Below are 19,154 nucleotides of genomic sequence, written 5' to 3'. Positions count from 1 at the left end.
ATGTACATCATTGCAGCAGATGATCATCCTACCCCAAGGATGATAATTTCAGCAGAGAATTATCAGTCTACCATCAGACGATCGTCTGTTCTATGTACCAAAATGAATTTATAAAGCTGAGCATGGGAATGCCCGCCTCAGCTAGATCATGAAAGCAGAATGAAAAATAATGTATTGTATTGTATCTTATTACAGGACACCTCTCAGCGATTGAATGAACTTCGGATCCTCCTGATAAAGCATTTCACCCAATAAACGACCTCATACTTTAGGGGGCAAATGTTATAAAAAAATTTGTGCCTAACAGCATGAAGCATGAAATGTCAATAATCTGAGGGATCCAAAGTCCCTAAACATGTTGTTCTTACCCCTAGAGGAACAAGGTCAGCAAACCACAGCACTGAAAATCAGTTCTCCACCTGAAAACACTCAAAAACAAGCAGTTTCTGGATCATGTCAGCTGCTCCACTGAGCATGTGCGCTGAATGTCAACTGCTCCACTCTGTACCTGCGCTGAATGTCAAAACTAATGAAGGCTACCTGCGCTGGGCGAGATTGGCCAAGTGGCACAGTCATTCTGCAAGGTGTCAACTGCCCAGGAAGCTTCCAAACTGACACTTGGGTCAAGGAATTCGCCTTGTGATGAGTAAGAGGGTCTTGATCTCCAAGTGGAAGCAAGAATCTCCAAGTGGACTCAAGAACTGAAGATTAGCTAAAGTGGGAGAGGACACTAGTCAGCTTCATGCCAGCCTCAAGCTGACTCATCCTTTCTCCAAATCTCCTATATATAGAGCTCTCTCATGAGGTCTAAGGAGGCTGGAATTTTGTACAAGTAAGGAAGTGCTGTTGGTTTGTGTATAGAACTATTGGGTGATTGCTTGAAGGAGGTGAAGAGGAGATTTCTTTCTACTGGGAGGTGTTGCTGGATTGGGCCTCTTATGGTTGTAACCCTCTCAGAACTTTACTTCTTCCATTAATAAAGTATTTGAGGTTCTTCTATATGCATGTGTCTTTATGGTGAATAGATGCTTGTATATTTGATTTATGCTAATCCCTGAATCGATTATGGATGTATGCTTCTTGTAGTTTCCTTTTCTTGTGCTTTTACAGGATCTTTGTGTAGCTGGGTCGGTGAAAGAGCAAGGAGCTAGGAGCAAGCAGCAAGGAGTGAAGACTGGATCGACTATTAAGCGCAAGATAACGGTTAGTAGATCATCCTTCTCTTCTCTCTCTCATCTCATAAATAAGTAATCTTGGATAGCTTTGTATTCAGTTGTTGCTGAGGTACTATCACCCTTAGAGTGGGATAGGGTCATTCCGTATTGGATAATTTTCCCAACAACAATTCCTCTCATAAGATAACAACCAAATTAGTGGTAAATAGAATAAAGAAAGTGTTGCCCCAAATCATACCTAAAAATCAAGGAGGGTTTGTGCCAAACCGGCAAATCATTGTCAATGTCATAATTGTCCAGGAAGCTGTCCATTCTAGTATCCAGAAGCAAGAGAGAGGCATGATAGTCAAACTATACATGGCAAATGCCTTTGATATGTTCAACCACCCTTATCTCATGGATGTCCTCCAGAAACTCGGTTTCTCAGAAGAAATTATAGGTGTGATTCAGGTATGTATCTCCACTCCATGGATAGCCCCTCTCATAAATGGAAGACTGAGTGACTTCTTCCAAAGCGCTAGAGGTCTTATGCAAGGCTGCCCTCTTTCCCCTTTTCTTTACATAATAATGGTAGAGACTTTAAGCAGAGCTCTGGAAGCCCAGAGGAAAGAAAGAGCTATAACAGGGCTAAGAATAGAAAAAGGAATAAAAACCATAAATCACTCCTTGTTTACGGACGATACTCTGCTAATGGGAGGAGCATCAACAATAATAGCCAAAAGATTCAAAAAAACATTGGATAAATTCCTACAGGTGTCAAGTGGGCTATTAAACAACACTAAATGAAGGATTTATGGTTGGAATGTTCTACCTAGAATTATGCAAAGGATATCCCAAATCATGGAAATCCCAGCACAAGAAATATGGAGCCATTTCCTCTCCTTGGGACTCCCAATCTCCAAAGAGAGCATGAAAGCAGAAATATGGACAAAACAGATCGAAAAAATGCAAGCTAAGATAAAGAATTGGGGAATGATGTGGTTAAATATGGCTAGAAGGGTGATCCTAATTAAATCTCTCCTTGCAACACTACCGATTTATCAATATGTTATAATCATGGCACCAGCAAGCACCCACAAACAGATGTAGTTAATTATAAGAAGATTTCTATGGCAAGGTGGGAAGCAAGAAAACAAGTAGTTCAGCCTGGTCAAGTGGGATCAAGTAGTGTTACCATATGAAAAAGGAGGGCTATCTATTCAACTACTTGGACTAATGAATGCAGCTCTTGGTATGAAAATAGTGTGGAGACTCATAACAGGTAAAAAGAGCTGGGGGAAAAAATCCTAACTAACAAATACATGGATGGATCCAAGGAAAAGTTGTTGAAAGGAACCATCCCAATCAGACAAAGCTCTCAAGTATGGAAGCTAGTCAAAAATGTTATTCCATTAATGAGAAGCCACATCTAAAAATTTCCAGGTAATGGGAAAACCATTTCGATATGGGAGGACAAGGTCATGGGGAAAGGTCAAATCCAAAATCTCCCGAAAGGTGAAAGCATTCAAGAATGGCTAAAAGGAAATGGATTCAACACTCTTCATTCAATCTCACTATGGAACCAGAAGGATTGGCAGGAGTGGAAAATTCCAGCGATACCAGTAAGCCTAGAAGGACAATGGACAAAAATCAAACAACATTTAAAAGGGGCAGCTCCTATCCACTATGATGAGGAAGACAGCTACCTATGAGATCCAAACAATGGGCAGTACACAGTTAAATCTGGATATAATATCCTCCAAGAGCATATTGATCACCAGGAATGGGACTCCTGGAAACTAGCCTAGAAAATAGAAAGCCTGCCAAAAATAAAAATTTTCATATGGACCTTGTTAAAAGGGAAGATTTTGACTACAAAAATTTTTTAGAAAAGGGGCATCCAAGGGCCATCAAGATGCCCTTTATGCCGACAAGTGGAAGAAACCATACAACATCTATTCCAAGAGTGTGAATTCTCAAAGGAATGTTGGAAGCAACTAATACAACCATTGGAAATTAACTTAAGCTTCGAAAAACCATTGTTGAAATTTCTCGGAACCCTTGAGAAAGCTTACCCTTATGTAACAAAGAAGAAAGCCATGATTAGAAGAATATGGAAATGTATACCAACAGTGCTATGTTGGAAAATTTGGTTGGCTTGAAACAAGAGCATATTCAAAAATCAAAGCCCAAGAATTGGGAAAACACTATCCAAAACTTGGGGAATGACTTCTGAAATTCTCAACACAAAAGGAACTGCACCAACGGATTATAGCATTCTCCAACAAGAGGAAAGGGATTGGCTCAGCAAGGCCATAATAGACAACAACGGGCAGAAAGGTCAGAGAAAAGAAAATACAAAAAAAAAGGAAATTAAGAATGACGGAAGAGGAGTTGGAAAGCTAGAAGAAAACTTAGAATAGACAATGTATGTATTTTGATGGAGCCTCAAAGAACAATCCAGGAGAAGCAGGAGCTGGTGGAATAATTTATGATCCAAATGGGGAAAAACAACCACTTACGTGTGGGGATTGGGACAAATGTCAAATAATCAAGTGGAAGCATACAATTTATTAATGGGAACAAGGGTGATTCAAAAAAAAGGAATTCAAAATCCTATAACCATAGGAGACTCGGCCATCATAGTTGAGATAATGGCTCGAAACAGGAACCCAAACAACAAGTTTATGAGCCGAATCATCCAAAGAACTAGAAGGAATTTAGTAGGATCCGAAAATGCAATATTCAAACATGTCTTGAGGATGCATAATAAGCAAGCAGATCATCATGCAAATCAGGCTATGGAGAAGGAAGAAGGAATTGTCAGAGAGAATCAGGAGGAATACTATCTCAGCGTGCCATAACTCCCATCGAAAAATGACAAGAATGAAGTTTTGGTATACAACAGGACAACGTAGAAGGAGTAAAGAGAAACATCAAGGAATAGAATGTACAATGCAACAAGGAATCCACAACCATCGGGAAATCCAAAAAAATTAAACAGTTAACGGAAAAATCATGACAGCGATGAATAGCACATGAAAGATGTTAGTGATGGTAGCCCGGATCACAAGTTTCATGAGAAAAGGAGAGGCACTGGGAAAAATCGAGGCAGAAAATCTAGGGAAGAAGATTGTAATCAAGTAGAATCCTCTAATCACAAGCTCAGCGAAGGCGGAACAGACTATAAAATAAGTGGACATCGCCAATCAAGGAAGGATCGCACAGGCTCAAGGGTTAGCAAGCAGCAATAGAAGGAAAGCTACAACAAAAAAAATAAGAATCAGGGAGATAAGTATAGCAAGAGGAAAAATCAGTATAATCAAGAAGAGATCATGGCTCTGAAATCAAAGTGCAAGCATTTAGAGGATGCAGTGGACTATTATAAAAGAAAAGCCACCTGCAGACCGAAGGAACAGCAAGAGGACAAAGGAACAATAGTAGAAGGAACAACAACCAGAAGGAACAACAGCAGAGGGAACATCGCCAGAAGGAACAACGAGCAAAAGGAACAACAACCGAAGGAACAGCAGCAAGGAACAACAAGTAGAACGAACACCAGAAGAAGGAACAACAATAAGAAGGAACAACAGAATAAGGAATAGCAGACGAAAGAACAACAGGCCAAAGGAACAGCAGGTCGATGTAACAACAGCAAGGAACAGCAAGCGGAACAAACAACAGCAAAAGGAACAACAAAATTAAGGAGCAGCAAAATGAAAAACACAAGGAAAAGGCCACAAAATTTGCTCTCCTAGTTTACAAACCATAAATTTCTGTGAAATATGCTATGTAAATTTGTTTTCTTAGTTGGTCAATATGTTAAACAATACTCTAGAATAGCTAAAAAAACTTCTGAAGTTTTGATACCAAGCACAGGAGAAAGGTCTGTGTGCCTATATTACTGCTCAGTCTATCATATCAGAACAGCGGAATGTAAAAGGAGCTTGCTCCAAAACCTCTTTTTGATAATATAACAACTATCCGAACTTGTTAAAAATAAAAATAAAAAATAAAAATCATATTAATAATTACAATTTAATCATAAATTATAATTAAAAACAACAAAATATAAAGAAACAATAATTACATTCATAATTATTATTAATTTATTAATAAATTAACTAATTAACAATAATCATATTTATAATTACAATTCAATAATAAATTATAATTAAAACAACAAAATATAAATTAACAATAATTACATTCATAATTAATATTATTAATAAATCAATAATAAATTAATAAATTAACAATAATCATATTTATAATTACAATTCAATAATAAATTATAATTAAAACAACAAAACTATAAAGGAAAACAATTAAAACAAAAATATAATTAAGATAATAAAATATAAATGCAATAAATTAATTAATAAATTAATAATCCTTAATATCTGTCGGCAATGCATCTCTTACATCTATTTATTAAAATGAATAATAAGACCGGTTTTCCACTAATCTTTCACATCATGAAGATGAACCACCGTTGATGGTTCGAAACGTCGATGTAAACAAACCGTCGATCTAAACAAACGTAATGCGATGAATTCGAAAAATAATATACAAAATATTGATATATTACACATTTAATTCTTTATTGGTAGTCTAATCTTTGATATATACCATGATATATTTAAATAAATTAAAATGGATTAAATATTTCTAAAACCCTAATCTTTAGTTTCTTTGTATATTTCGATTATTTATACTAACCTATTGATGATGATGATGATGGTGGTGGTTAACGTCCGCTGAGACCAAACAATGATCTATCGGACCTAAATAAACAAATTATTTATTTTGATTTAAGATTTTATTCCTATGCTCAAAAAGCTTGGAGAGAAGCCTCCCGAGCTCACTATAATTTTGACATTGTAAAAGGCTAGGAAGGTCAGTATTGTAACAAAGATTGTGAAATTGAGATCTAATGTGGTTGTACGCAGGGCACTCTAAGAGGAAGTGGTTTTCATCCTCGATGCTCCTATTCTCACAAATATGGCAGATCCTTTCCATCCATGGCGTTTTAGGAACTGCCCAACGACCTGTTTCACTATGGAGCTCATGAGAATTCGTTCTAATCTTTGCTATATTAATTTTCTTCTTTGAGCTAGTTAAAATAGAGAGATACTTTTGATCTTCAAGGGTGGAGTTGATGACCTTCTTATAATAACTTAATTTTCTTTTGGACGCTAAATCTTTCTCACACCACAATTTTTCTTTGAACTTAGAAGTAACAATATCTTTAATGTTACTTATGTTTTGCAATGCATCATTGTCGTTGATCTCCCAATAGTTTAACCAGGCCCTTGTGTCTTTATGCCATCCTCAATTGAGCCTTAGGTGGTTTTGGCTGGAATTTAAAGCTAGCTTAGGAAGTCTATGATCGTCTATGTTGTTGAGCTTGTGCTTGTACAACAGAAACCTAAGCATAGCTAGGCTCTCAATAGGGGAAAGACCTGCTTCTATAAGGAGAATAGGATAGGGTGTATTACTTTTAATTTTCAGGTTATAAGTTATAAAACACTTCTGGATTTGCTCAATCTTTCTCCATGATTCTCTGGAAATGCTGCAACCCCAAACCTCACAGCCATATAAGATAACAGGAGTGACTAAAGTTTCAAAGAGGAACTTCTTTTTATCCCACATTACGAGGTTTGTTGTTTTACAATTATTTTCAAGACCAAAATAATCTTTCCACCCCCCATTAATCCTTTTCTCAATGCTATGGTTCCAGTTAAGCTTGTGATGGTTATCAATTCCTAGGTACTTGTAAGAATACACTCCCTCCAAGTTATTATTGTCATACATAAAATTAGCGTAAGTGTCGTTCTTGGATTTGATAATCATAACTTTTGTTTTCTCAATGTTAACAGTCATACCCATGGTAGAGCAGAAATCCTTAAGAAGCTTGAGTTGCTTATCAAGATCAGAAGGGCACCTTGCCAAAAGAACAATATCGTCAGCATAGAGAAGAAGGATAACGACTATCCCAGCTAATATCGTGCCATCACATCCTGCTTCCTCTAAATAACCTTCGAGCTTATCGATGTAAATGCCAAATAAGGTAGGGGAGAGGGGACAACCTTGTTTAACTCCGATGTTACACTTAATATCTTTCGACCACCCCTCATTTCTCTTTAGCTTGGCAATTACATTCTCGTATAACCTTATAGCAGCAGCTCTCAACTCAAGAGGAACCTTTAGCTCTTCTAACCTATTCCAAAGGTTGTATCTAGGAACCATATCGAAAGTCTTTCTAAAGTCCACAAAGCAACAAAATAAATTGGATTTATCATTACGACATTCCTCCGCAATGATCCTAAGCGTAACAAGGTTGTCTGTTCTTGAGTGATGCCTTCTGAAACCTGCTTGGCCTTTAGCCCGCTTACCTTCTCTCTCAAGCCATATGCTTAACGTCTTTTCCAGAATACTACCATACAACTTGGCTAAGAGAGGGCTGATCATAATTGTCCGATAATTAGAGGGGTTTTTTGTATCCCCACTTTTAAAAATAGGGATAATGAGGCTCTCAGTCCAAGGTTTAAGGAACCCTTGCTTGACTGCTTGATTGAAAAGCTTGTGGATGTGGGGGATGAGGACAGGACCTCCAATTTTTAAGATTTCCGCCTGGTAACCTTCAATGTCCTTAGCTTTCCCATTAGCGAGGCGATTAACCCCAAACTTAATGTCTTCTAAAGAGAAAACTTCTTTCGTTGTGAGCAGGGTTTCCAAATTATCTATGACATTTGGAGATTCATAAAGCTTATTAAGATAAGAATTCCAATCGTGAAGAGCAATTTTATTATTATCCTTAGTCTTCCTAGTCAGAATCTGCCTCCAAAATTTCTTAGGAGCTACCTTAGAGAGGTGTAAGAGGTTCTCCTGTCTTTAACGAATGTACTGCCTCTCTTTCCTTTTAGTTAGGGCTTTGTATATTTTTATCTTGTCCATTTTAAGAGAATCATCAACAGCTTCCTTAATTGCTCTCCTCACACTTTTACAATCTTTGTCATACCATGGATTGGTTTTGCTATTTCTTTTATTATTTGAGACTTCAATTGAGAACTTGTTAGTAGAATATGAGAGGGTTGTAGTAAAATTATGATAGAGGACTTCTATTTTGTCTATACTAGATAAAGGAAGCAAATTAGTTTTTAATTCATTTAGAAAGAGATCCTTTTTATTTCTATCAAATATTAAGTTCTTTTGGCTGTAAGTATTATTTTCTATGGGAATTCTATGCATGAAAAAATTGAGAGTTATAAGTAAAGGCCTATGATCAGAGTCAGGTTCGTGGTCGTTTAAGATGTCAAAATTTACCATTTCGTTGTATAATGGGAGATCGGAAATAACGTAGTCTACCACGCTGCTACCAAGTCCATGGATGCACGTCATCTTGCTAGAATTGGGCCACTTCTTTAGACCGTTGCAAATTATGAGATCCTGAGCACTACAGAGCTTGACTAGCTCTGACCCAAACAAATTTTCCTCGAGGTCTTCAGAGCTCCTTTTGTACCTACTAGCCAGGGTAGGGTCTTCGTCTAACCAAAGAGGATTAGGGTTGGAATGATTGCTTAGAATAATAGCTTGGTTGTTTGAAGTTCGAGCATTAAAGTCACCTATTAAAAGGATATTACCGTCATTCCTTAGGCTAGAAATATCATTCTCTAAACCATTGTAAGGGTTAGTTTTATCTAGATTCTTCTTTTTATAGAAGTTAGAATTGATGGGGGGAATAACATATTGCTATGTAGGACTTTTTATTATTAATGTCTCTGATCTCTATCCAACTATATTGGTTGTAAGGGTCGTTTTTATAAATCCTAACATGGGGGGAGATGTTCTTCTTAATGTAACAAGCTATTCCCCCAATGCCTCTACGGGAGGATCGCTTGTTCCACGTAGACCATAGCGTAAAGCCATCTATGTTAGGGACCTTAGATTCTTCGTGCTCCCAAGTTTCAACAAGCAAAATAATATCAACATCATTTGAAATCCAACTTAGCTTGGGGCCTTTGTTCCATGGGAAGCCCCGACAGTTCCAAGAAAGGATCCGAAGCATGTTTAATTGCTATTGATTACTATCTTTTTGGTTTCTATCTCGAATAAAGGCTTTTCTATTTCTGATTATTGCCCATTTTCCTTCCTTTCTAGCTTCTTTTACCTTTTGAACCTCCTTTCTTAATTCTACTTGATCTTCTAGAATGAGATCTTCATTTATGAATATTCCCGTTCCTTTTAGACTTGAGGTTTTACTAAGTATGTCGTGCTTATGATCGGTAGAGCTCACCTTTATGCGGATTAGTCTTCCTTTATTCTCGGTTAACTTCCCCAACCTTGTTGCTTCTGTGAGACACACTGTTTCAATTTGTAATCTATTATGTAATTCTATCTGGACTAAGGCTAAAGTATCCTCATCTTCTTCCTCTTTTAAACCGAAGATTATAAGATTCAAGGCCCTTTTCTTACGTTCGTGGTCTAATTCTATTAATTTTTTCATTTCATCTTTAATTGGTTTAATATCTAACTTATCTGCCACATTATTTAGGGTGAGGCGGCTATTAACTTTTTCTTCTAATTCTTTAATCATGTCTTTCATTTTAAGACCCTCTAAAGTATCAGCGTCTCCTTGCTGGAATGGTTGGTTAGTATCTTGGTTTTGTTTTTCTATAACCTGCAATCTAGTCTCCATTGCCTCCATTTTATTCTCCAGTAGTTCTATTTTATTTTCTATTTGTTTTTGGATCGTGTCTTCAAGAGATGCAAATTTATTTTTCAGCATGGCTTCTAACTCTTTTTGTAACTTGGCTTCTCTTTCTTCTCTACGTTTCTCTAAAGACTCTATATACTCATAAAGGCCTTGTAGAGTAACTGTGCTAGGTCTGCCCTTGGTAATCTTTGGTAACTGTGGTGAAATATTCATACTTGAAATTATATGAGCAAATATGTATTAGAAAAAGAAAAAGATAAGGAATGTGTGCACCTGATATCAGCGAACCTGACTGCAGATCGCCCGTGCGAGCCAAGATCACCAAGCTTTGGATTTATATATGCGAGCTTCAAAACCAAGATCACCGAATGCGTTTATATATGCGAGCCCCAGAACCAAGATCACCGAATGCTAGGATTATATATGCGAGCCAAGATCACCGAATGCGAGGGTTTATATATATTTCAAAAACCGGAGCCTTAGAACCGGAGCGAGGATATAGACCACCGAGCTTTGGATTTATATATGCCAAAATCACCAGATGCGAGGATTTATATGTATTTCAAAAACCAATGCCTCAGAACCGGAGCGAGGATATAGATCACCGAGCGTTTATATAGAGCATCGAGCCTGTATATAGATCACAGTGTGTATAGATCACCGTGCGTTTATATATGCGAGGATTTATAAACGCAGCCTCAGGAGCAGAGCGTGTACATAGATCCAAAGCGAATAAAACTCAGCCTCAGAACCGGAGCCTCAGAACCAGAGCGTGTATATAGATCACCGTGTGTATATGCGAGCCTCAGAAACCAGAGCGAGGATATAGATCACCAGTTTATATGCGAGCACCGTGTGCATATGCGAGCCTCAGAAACCAGTTTATATAGATCATCGTATGAAGAGAATTTATATGCGAGGATCACCAAAAAATTTATATATACTAGCCTCAGAAACCGGTTTATATGCGAGCACCGTGTGTATATGCGAGCCTCAGAAACCGATTTATATAGATCACCGTGTGAAGAGAATTTATATGTGAGGATCGCCAAAAAATTTATATATGCGCGCCTCAGAAACCCTGTACAAACCGTTTTATATAGATCACCGTGTGAAGAGAATTTATATGCGAGGATCACCAAAAAATTTCACCGTGTGAAGAGAATTTATATGCGAGCACCGTGTGTATATTAAAATCATATGCGAGCACCGTGTGTATATGCGAGCCTCAGAAACCCTGTACAAACCGGTTTATATAGATCACCGTGTGAAGAGAATTTATATGCAAGGATCACCAAAAAATTTATATATGCGCGCCTCAGAAACCCTGTACAAACCAGTTTATATAGATCACCGTGTGAAGAGAATTTATATGTGAGGATCAAAAAATTTCACCCTGTGAAGAGAATTTATATGCGAGCACCGTGTGTATATGCAAGCCTTAGAGAACCCTGTACAAACCGATTTATATAGATCACCGTGTGAAGAGAATTTATATGCGAGGATCACCAAAAAATTTATATATGCACGCCTCAGAAACCCTGTACAAACCGGTTTATATAGATCACAGTGTGAAGAGAATTTATATGCGAGGATCACCAAAAAATTTCACCGTGTGAAGAGAATTTATATGTGAGCACCGTGTGTATATGCGAGCCTCAGAAACCCTGTACTTCTTTAGACCGTTGCAAATTATGAGATCCTGAGCACTACAAAGCTTGACTAGCTCTGACCCAAACAAATTTTCCCCAAGGTCTTCAGAGCTCCTTTTGTACCTACTAGCCAGGGTAGGGTCTTCGTCTAACCAAAGAGGATTAGGGTTGGAATGATTGCTTAGAATAATGGCTTGGTTGTTTGAAGTTCGAGCATTAAATTCACCAATTAAAAGGATATTACAGTCATTCCTTAGGCTAGAAATATCATTCTCTAAACCATTGTAAGGGTTAGTTTTATCTAGATTCTTTTTTTTATAGAAGTTAGAATTGATGGGGGGAAAATAACATATTGCTATGTAGGACTTTTTATTATTAATGTCTCTGATCTCTATCCAACTATATTGGTTGTAAGGGTCGTTTTTATAAATCCTAACATGGGGGGAGATGTTCTTCTTAATGTAACAAGCTATTCCCCCAATGCCTCTACGGGAGGATCGCTTGTTCCACGTAGACCATAGCGTAAAGCCATCTATATTAGGGACCTTAGATTCTTCGTGCTCCCAAGTTTCAACAAGCAAAATAATATCAACATCATTTGAAATCCAAATTAGCTTGGGGCCTTTGTTCCATGGGAAGCCCCGACAGTTCCAAGAAAGGATCCGAAGCATGTTTAATTGCTATTGATTACTATCTTTTTGGTTTCTATCTCGAATAAAGGCTTTTCTATTTCTGATTATTGCCCATTTTCCTTCCTTTCTAGCTTCTTTTACCTTTTGAACCTCCTTTCTTAATTCTACTTGATCTTCTGGAATGAGATCTTCATTTATGAATATTCCCGTTCCTTTTAGACTTGAGGTTTTACTAAGTATGTCGTTCTTATGATTAGTAGAGCTCACCTTTATGCGGATTAGTCTTCCTTTATTCTCGATTAACTTCCCCAACCCTGTTGCTTCTGTGAGACACACTGTTTCAATTTGTAATCTATTATGTAATTCTGTCTGGACTAAGGTTAAAGTATCCTCATCTTCTTCCTCTTTTAAACCGAAGATTATAAGATTCAAGACCCTTTTCTTACGTTCGTGGTCTAATTCTATTAATTTTTTCATTTCATCTTTAATTGGTTTAATATCTAACTTATCTACCACATTATTTAGGGTGAGGCGGCTATTAACTTTTTCTTCTAATTCTTTAATCATGTCTTTCATTTTAAGACCCTCTAAAGTATCAGCGTCTCCTTGCTGGAATGGTTGGTTAGTATCTTGGTTTTGTTTTTCTATAACCTGCAATCTAGTCACCATTGCCTCCATTTTATTCTCCAGTAGTTCTATTTTATTTTCTATTTGTTTTTGGATCATGTCTTCAAGAGATGCAAACCCTGTACTTCTTTAGACTGTTGCAAATTATGAGATCCTGAGCACTACAGAGCTTGACTAGCTCTGACCCAAAAAAAATATCCCCGAGGTCTTCAGAGCTCCTTTTGTACCTACTAGCCAGGGTAGGGTCTTCGTCTAACCAAAGAGGATTAGGGTTGGAATGATTGCTTAGAATAATAGCTTGGTTGTTTGAAGTTCGAGCATTAAAGTCACCTATTAAAAGGATATTACCGTCATTCCTTAGGCTAGAAATATCATTCTCTAAACCATTGTAAGGGTTAGTTTTATCTAGATTCTTCTTTTTATAGAAGTTAGAATTTATGGGGGGAAAATAACATATTGCTATGTAGTACTTTTTATTATTAATGTCTCTGATCTATATCCAACTATATTGGTTGTAAGGGTCATTTTTATAAATCCTAACATGGGGGGAGATGTTCTTCTTAATGCTGACGATATTGTTCTTTTGGCAAGGTGCCCTTTTGATCTTGATAAGCAACTCAATCTTCTTAAGGATTTCTGCTCTACCATGGGTATGACTGTTAACACCGACAAAACAAAAGTTATGATTATCAAATCCAAGAAGGACACTTACGCTAATTTTATGTATGACAATAATAACTTGGAGGAAGTGTATTCTTACAAGTACCTAGGAATTGATATCCATCACAAGCTTAACTGGAACCATAGCATTGAGAAAAGGATTAATGGGGGGTGGAAAGCTTATTTTTGTCTTGAAAATAATTGTAAAACAGCAAACCTCGTAATGTGGGATAAAAAGAAGTTCCTCTTTGAAACTTTAGTCACTCCTGTTATCTTATATGGCTGTGAGGTTTGGGGTTACAGCATCTCTAGAGAATCATGGAGAAAGATTGAGCAAATCCAGAAGCGTTTTATAACTTATAACCTGAAAATTAAAAGTAATACACCCTATCCTATTCTCCTTATAGAAGCAGGTCTTTCCCCTATTGAGAGCCTAGCTATGCTTAGGTTTCTGTTGTAAAAGCACAAGCTCAACAACATAGACAATCATAGACTTCCTAAGCTAGCTTTAAATTCCAGCCAAAACCACCTAAGGCTCAATCGAGGATGGCATAAAGACACAAGGGCCTGGTTAAACTATTGGGAGATCAACGAGAATGATGCATTGCAAAACATAAGTAACATTAAAGATATTGTTACTTCTAAGTTCAAAGAAAAATTGTGGTGTGAGAAAGATTTAGCGTCCAAAAGAAAATTAAGTTATTATAAGAAGGTCATCAACTCCACCCTTGAAGATCAAAAGTATCTCTCTATTTTAACTAGCTCAAAGAAGAAAATTAATATAGCAAAGGTTAGAACGAATTATCATGAGCTCCATAGTGAAACAGGTCGTTGGGCAGTTCCTAAAACGCCATGGATGGAAAGGATCTGCCATATTTGTGAGAATAGGAGCATCGAGGATGAAAACCACTTCCTCTTAGAGTGCCCTACGTACAACCACATTAGATCTCAATTTCACAATCTTTGTTACAATACTGACCTTCCTAGCCTTTTACAATGTCAAAATTATAGTGAGCTCGGGAGGCTTCTCTCCAAACTTTTTGAGCATAGGAATAAAATCTTAAATCAAAATAAATAATTTGTTTATTTAGGTCCGATAGATCATTGTTTGGTCTCAGCGGATGTTAACCACCACCATCATCATCATCATCATATATAAATTTTAATTTTAAAATTTAAAATTTATAATATAATTTTTATAATTTGAATATTTATAAATTTTATTTATTTATTTTTTCAATTGTTTTGAATCTTTTTTTATTTTATTTTTTTAATTTTAATTTTTTTATTTAATTTGTTTTCATAATTATTTAACTTTTATTTAAATGATGTTTTTGTATTTTATTTTTTATTTTTAACTTAATGTTTTTTTTTAGTTTTTTTAATTTTTTGACATTCGATTTATTTATTTTTTTTTTTTTTTTTTTTATTTGGTTTTTATTTTATTTTACTCTTCTTCTTTTTTAATTTTATATTGTATGGTTAATTTTTTTTACATTTTATAGTTTTTTTTACATCATTTCTATATTTTTTATATTTGATTTCTTTTTTTCATGTTTTCTTATGTTTTATTACTTGTTATTATTTTTTATTTTTTATTTTTTTCAATATTTGAGTTTTTGTTTTCTTTTGTATTTTTGTGTTTTTTTATTGTTTTTTTCAATATTTGAATTTTTGCATTTCTATATATTTTTTACATTTGATTTTTTTTGTCATGTTTTTATGTTTTATTACTTTTGTTATTTTTTTAATTTTTCAATATTTGAATTTTTGTTTATATATATATATATATATATATATATATTGTAGGGCCCGTGTCGATGCTTGTCTAGAAACCTGATCCCATTATTTGTAATTTGATAGTTGATTTTAAATTTTTCGTTATAATGAATTAAATCTGCCCCACAATGTATTGATTTCATGGTTGGTTTTTAAGTTTTCATTACAATGGGTTGAGCTCACCTACACTACATGTCAATTTGATAGTTGATTTAAAAAAAAAAAATGCAATGTATCAAGTTGTCTTAGGCTAAGATTTTAAAATCGTTATACATTTAGCATTTAAAAAAAAATACTCTTAGTATAATAACTCTTTCATTCAGGTGTTCATTTTTAATGTTTTTTTAGTTATAAAATTTTTCCATAATGTCATGCTTGAAATATTTTGAAAACTTAATATTGTTTTCTAGTCATAACCTTTGATTTTAATTCCATGCTTGAACAATTGTCAGGATTTTAATGTTTTTCTAAGTCGTGATATTTTATCTTTAATGCTATGGTTTAAAATAGTTATAAGTATTTTTTCTTAGCACCATGCTTGAAAATTGTTGGAATTTTAAGGTTTTTCAAAGAAGTGATATTTTAAATTTAATGTCATGCTTAAAAATTGTTGGAATATTAAGGCTTTTCAAAGACGAAATATTTTATCTTTAATATCATGCTTGAAAGTTGTTGGAAATTTAAAGTTTTTCAGAGTCATGATATTTTATTTTTAACGTCATTATTAAAAAATGTTGAAATGAAAAAAAGATGTATTTTGACATCAACACTTTTCGATTTCAAGGTGTTTTTTGCACCAAACAAAATGGCTTTTATTGTTTTTTTACTGTTATTTTTAAAAAAATATTGAAAATTTACTCTAAAAAAAATGATGATGTAGAATCAACACTTTTTTATTTTTGGGTTGTTTTTTCATGCCTTTTTGGGATTTTTGGGCCCGAGTACCCATTTTGAGGTAATAGTTCCCGTTTGATCGATAACTATGTTCTTTACCTTGGCAGCTCAGAATGGTTGGAAAATCCATCAAATGGATGTAAAAACTGCTTTCTTGAATGGAGATCTGAAAGAAAATGTTTTTATGTCCCAATTAGAAGGATTTGTTGTGAAGGGCCAATAACACAAGGTATCCATGCTAGTGCAATCCTTATATGGCCTCAAGCAAGCACTGCGAGCCTGGTATGAAAGTTAACTGAGCATCTTTTGAAACTCAACTTCAAACATTATGATCTTAATGATGTAACTTTGTTTGTCAAGAAAGTTGGCAAAACAATTGTATATCTTGTGGTGTACATAGATGATCTTTTGATGACATGGAACAATGAGAGCTAAATTGCATCCATAAAGAAGGCATTGAGGAAAGGTTTTGAAATGACGGACTTGGACTGTGTTCACTATTATCTTGGTATTGAAGTAACTCAACATTCGAAGTTTATATTCCTCTCTCAGAAGAAGTACATTGGAGATATGTTGAACAAGTTTGGCATGGCTGAGTGCAATCCTTTGACTAATCTAATGGAACAAAACTTGAATCTCATATCCATTGAAGGAAAATAATTTGAGGATGCAACAAAGTATAGACAGCTTATAGGAAGTCTCAACTAACTGACTACTACCAGGCCAAACATCTCATTTGTTGTGGGAATTCTCTCCAATTTTATGAAAAATCCTTGTGAGAGACATTGGTCTACCGCAAATAGTGTTTTAAAGTACCTAAAGGGAGCTTAAGAATTTGGACTCAAGTATACACAGGTGGGGGACTTCAGCTTGATTGGATACTTTGATTCAGACTTCGATGGAGATAAAGAAACTGGGGTATCTACTTCAGGTTATGCTATGAGGCTTGGATCCAGATTTATCTCCTAGAGTTCATGCAAACAATCAGTTCCATTAGATTCCACAACAGAGGCAAAATATGTGGAAAGGACTGAAGCAACAAATGAAATTGTGTGGCTTAGGAAAATTCTGGAATATTTGTAGGTGAAACAAGTGTATTCAACTCCACTCATTATTTACAACACTTTTGCAATAATGTTAGCCAAGAACCCAAAGTTCCATGATCGAACGAAACACATCAATACAAAATACCAACTGATTCGACATCATGTTGAGGCCAAGATAATTTGTCTACACCATTGTTCCACAAATGACCAGATTGTAGACATCTTCACCAAAGCGCTTGGAAGAGAAAAGTTTGAAAGATTCAGAATGATGCTTGGACTCACCAACATCCCTTCAGATTAAGGGGCGAATGTTGACACCTAATCATTGGGATTGGGTGAATATATATAAAATAATGTAAATAAAAAATAAAGAGAATAGGAATAAGAAGAGACATTGGGAGGTGAAGCCCAAGAACAACCTAAATGAAAAATCACAATTCACATTGTGGATATACCTCCTGGCCTGACAGACCTCTTTTTCAAACTCTCTAAACATGAAAAATAAGTCAATTTACGCCTTTGTTGGACTCATAAAACTATTAAAAAATGTTGGACTTGTCCAACAAGACAAAACCAAACAACTCCTTCTTAGGGTTTTTCAAAAATACTCAGAAGGATTCATCCGAAGGATGAACTTATAGATCAAGCATATGTTATCCTACTCAAGCTTGTCAAAAATAAAGTGGTGTTGGCTAGAAATGGTTAGGAAATTGAGAAAATAGGGCATCAAACCTATTAATGGCAGTGAGTCACTCTTGAATATGACACTCTTTCACTTCATCTCTGTGACTTCTCTAGGATTGGGGAATTTTCTTGCCTCTCTATCAATCACAAATTAATGAAAGCATTCATGATGCATCTTTCAGTCAATCTTTCCAAATCCATATCAATGTCGCTAATATGTTCAAGAGAAAGTCCACCCTCAGTTGATATCTGTTACAATACCCTTAATTCTTACTTCATTTTTGTCACCTTGAGTCGTCTCTTAATCATCAACATTTTGTCTCAAATATTGATACTCGTTTCATGTCGTTGATGGGGGATACATCAAGGCCCTCCTGTGACGGATCACTTCCTATCGACATCAGCACATTATCCAGGAATTTTACTTATAAACTCCCTTCAGTGCCTTGGAGCTTGCATACCTCAATGGCAAGTTTCCTTGCTTTCTATGGCAGGTTCTCATCATTGGCCTTTGACCATAAGGTTTTGTGTGGTGTTCGACTTCAACTCATTTATTTGCACTGCATAGATTGCATTGTAGTACCTTGAGGGCCATTATCATCATTGGTGGTTACTCTCACATATATTAACAAATTACATAATTGGTCGGTAATTAGATGGTTTCTACCATGTTTGACTCCAACTCATTTATTCACATGGTTAGACTCGTACTATCGAGTGACAAGGTAGAAGACCCTAGATCTAGTTTCATCCATCCGGGTTGTGACTTCAGGATTCATACAAGATTGCAAAGTATGATCTCTATTATTATTCAAAAAACTATCCAAGCATGGATCCACAATATGTCATTAATGAATGTAATTTTGATTATTGCACATGTAAATTGGCTTATATGTTGAGTATGGGTATGCCTGTCTCAGTGATGATATAATGATGATTATGTATTGTAACAATTGATGACATCGACCAAAATTTTCTTGATTCAAACTTGTCACATGGTAAATCACTTCAATGCTCAGACATTGCTTTTGACTTTGTACTTTAGGAGGAAATATGTTATAGGTATTTTTGTCACATCCAATCAAATGGCCTGAAAACTGGATCAATCAACATCCATTGACACTTTGCATTCATCCCCTGCAAAGCCAAGCACATCCTCTCTCCAAAATTTCTAAGAATTTTTGGTAAACTAGCTCAAAATCCTAATTTTTGGCCCCATCGCACTTTCCCTTCATGCAACCTGCACTATTGTGAGTTGTACACATAGAAACTTCACTAACCAATGCATGTTGTCTTTGCTGCAAGTG

The sequence above is a fragment of the Pinus tabuliformis genome, chromosome 9, assembly GCF_031772625.1.
Source record: "Pinus tabuliformis cultivar Carrire ecotype Pingquan chromosome 9, CPIR1, whole genome shotgun sequence".
NCBI classification, from domain to species: domain Eukaryota; kingdom Viridiplantae; phylum Streptophyta; class Pinopsida; order Pinales; family Pinaceae; genus Pinus; species Pinus tabuliformis.
The sequence above is the reverse complement of the archived record's forward strand: the minus strand, read 5'-3'. Positions refer to the sequence as shown.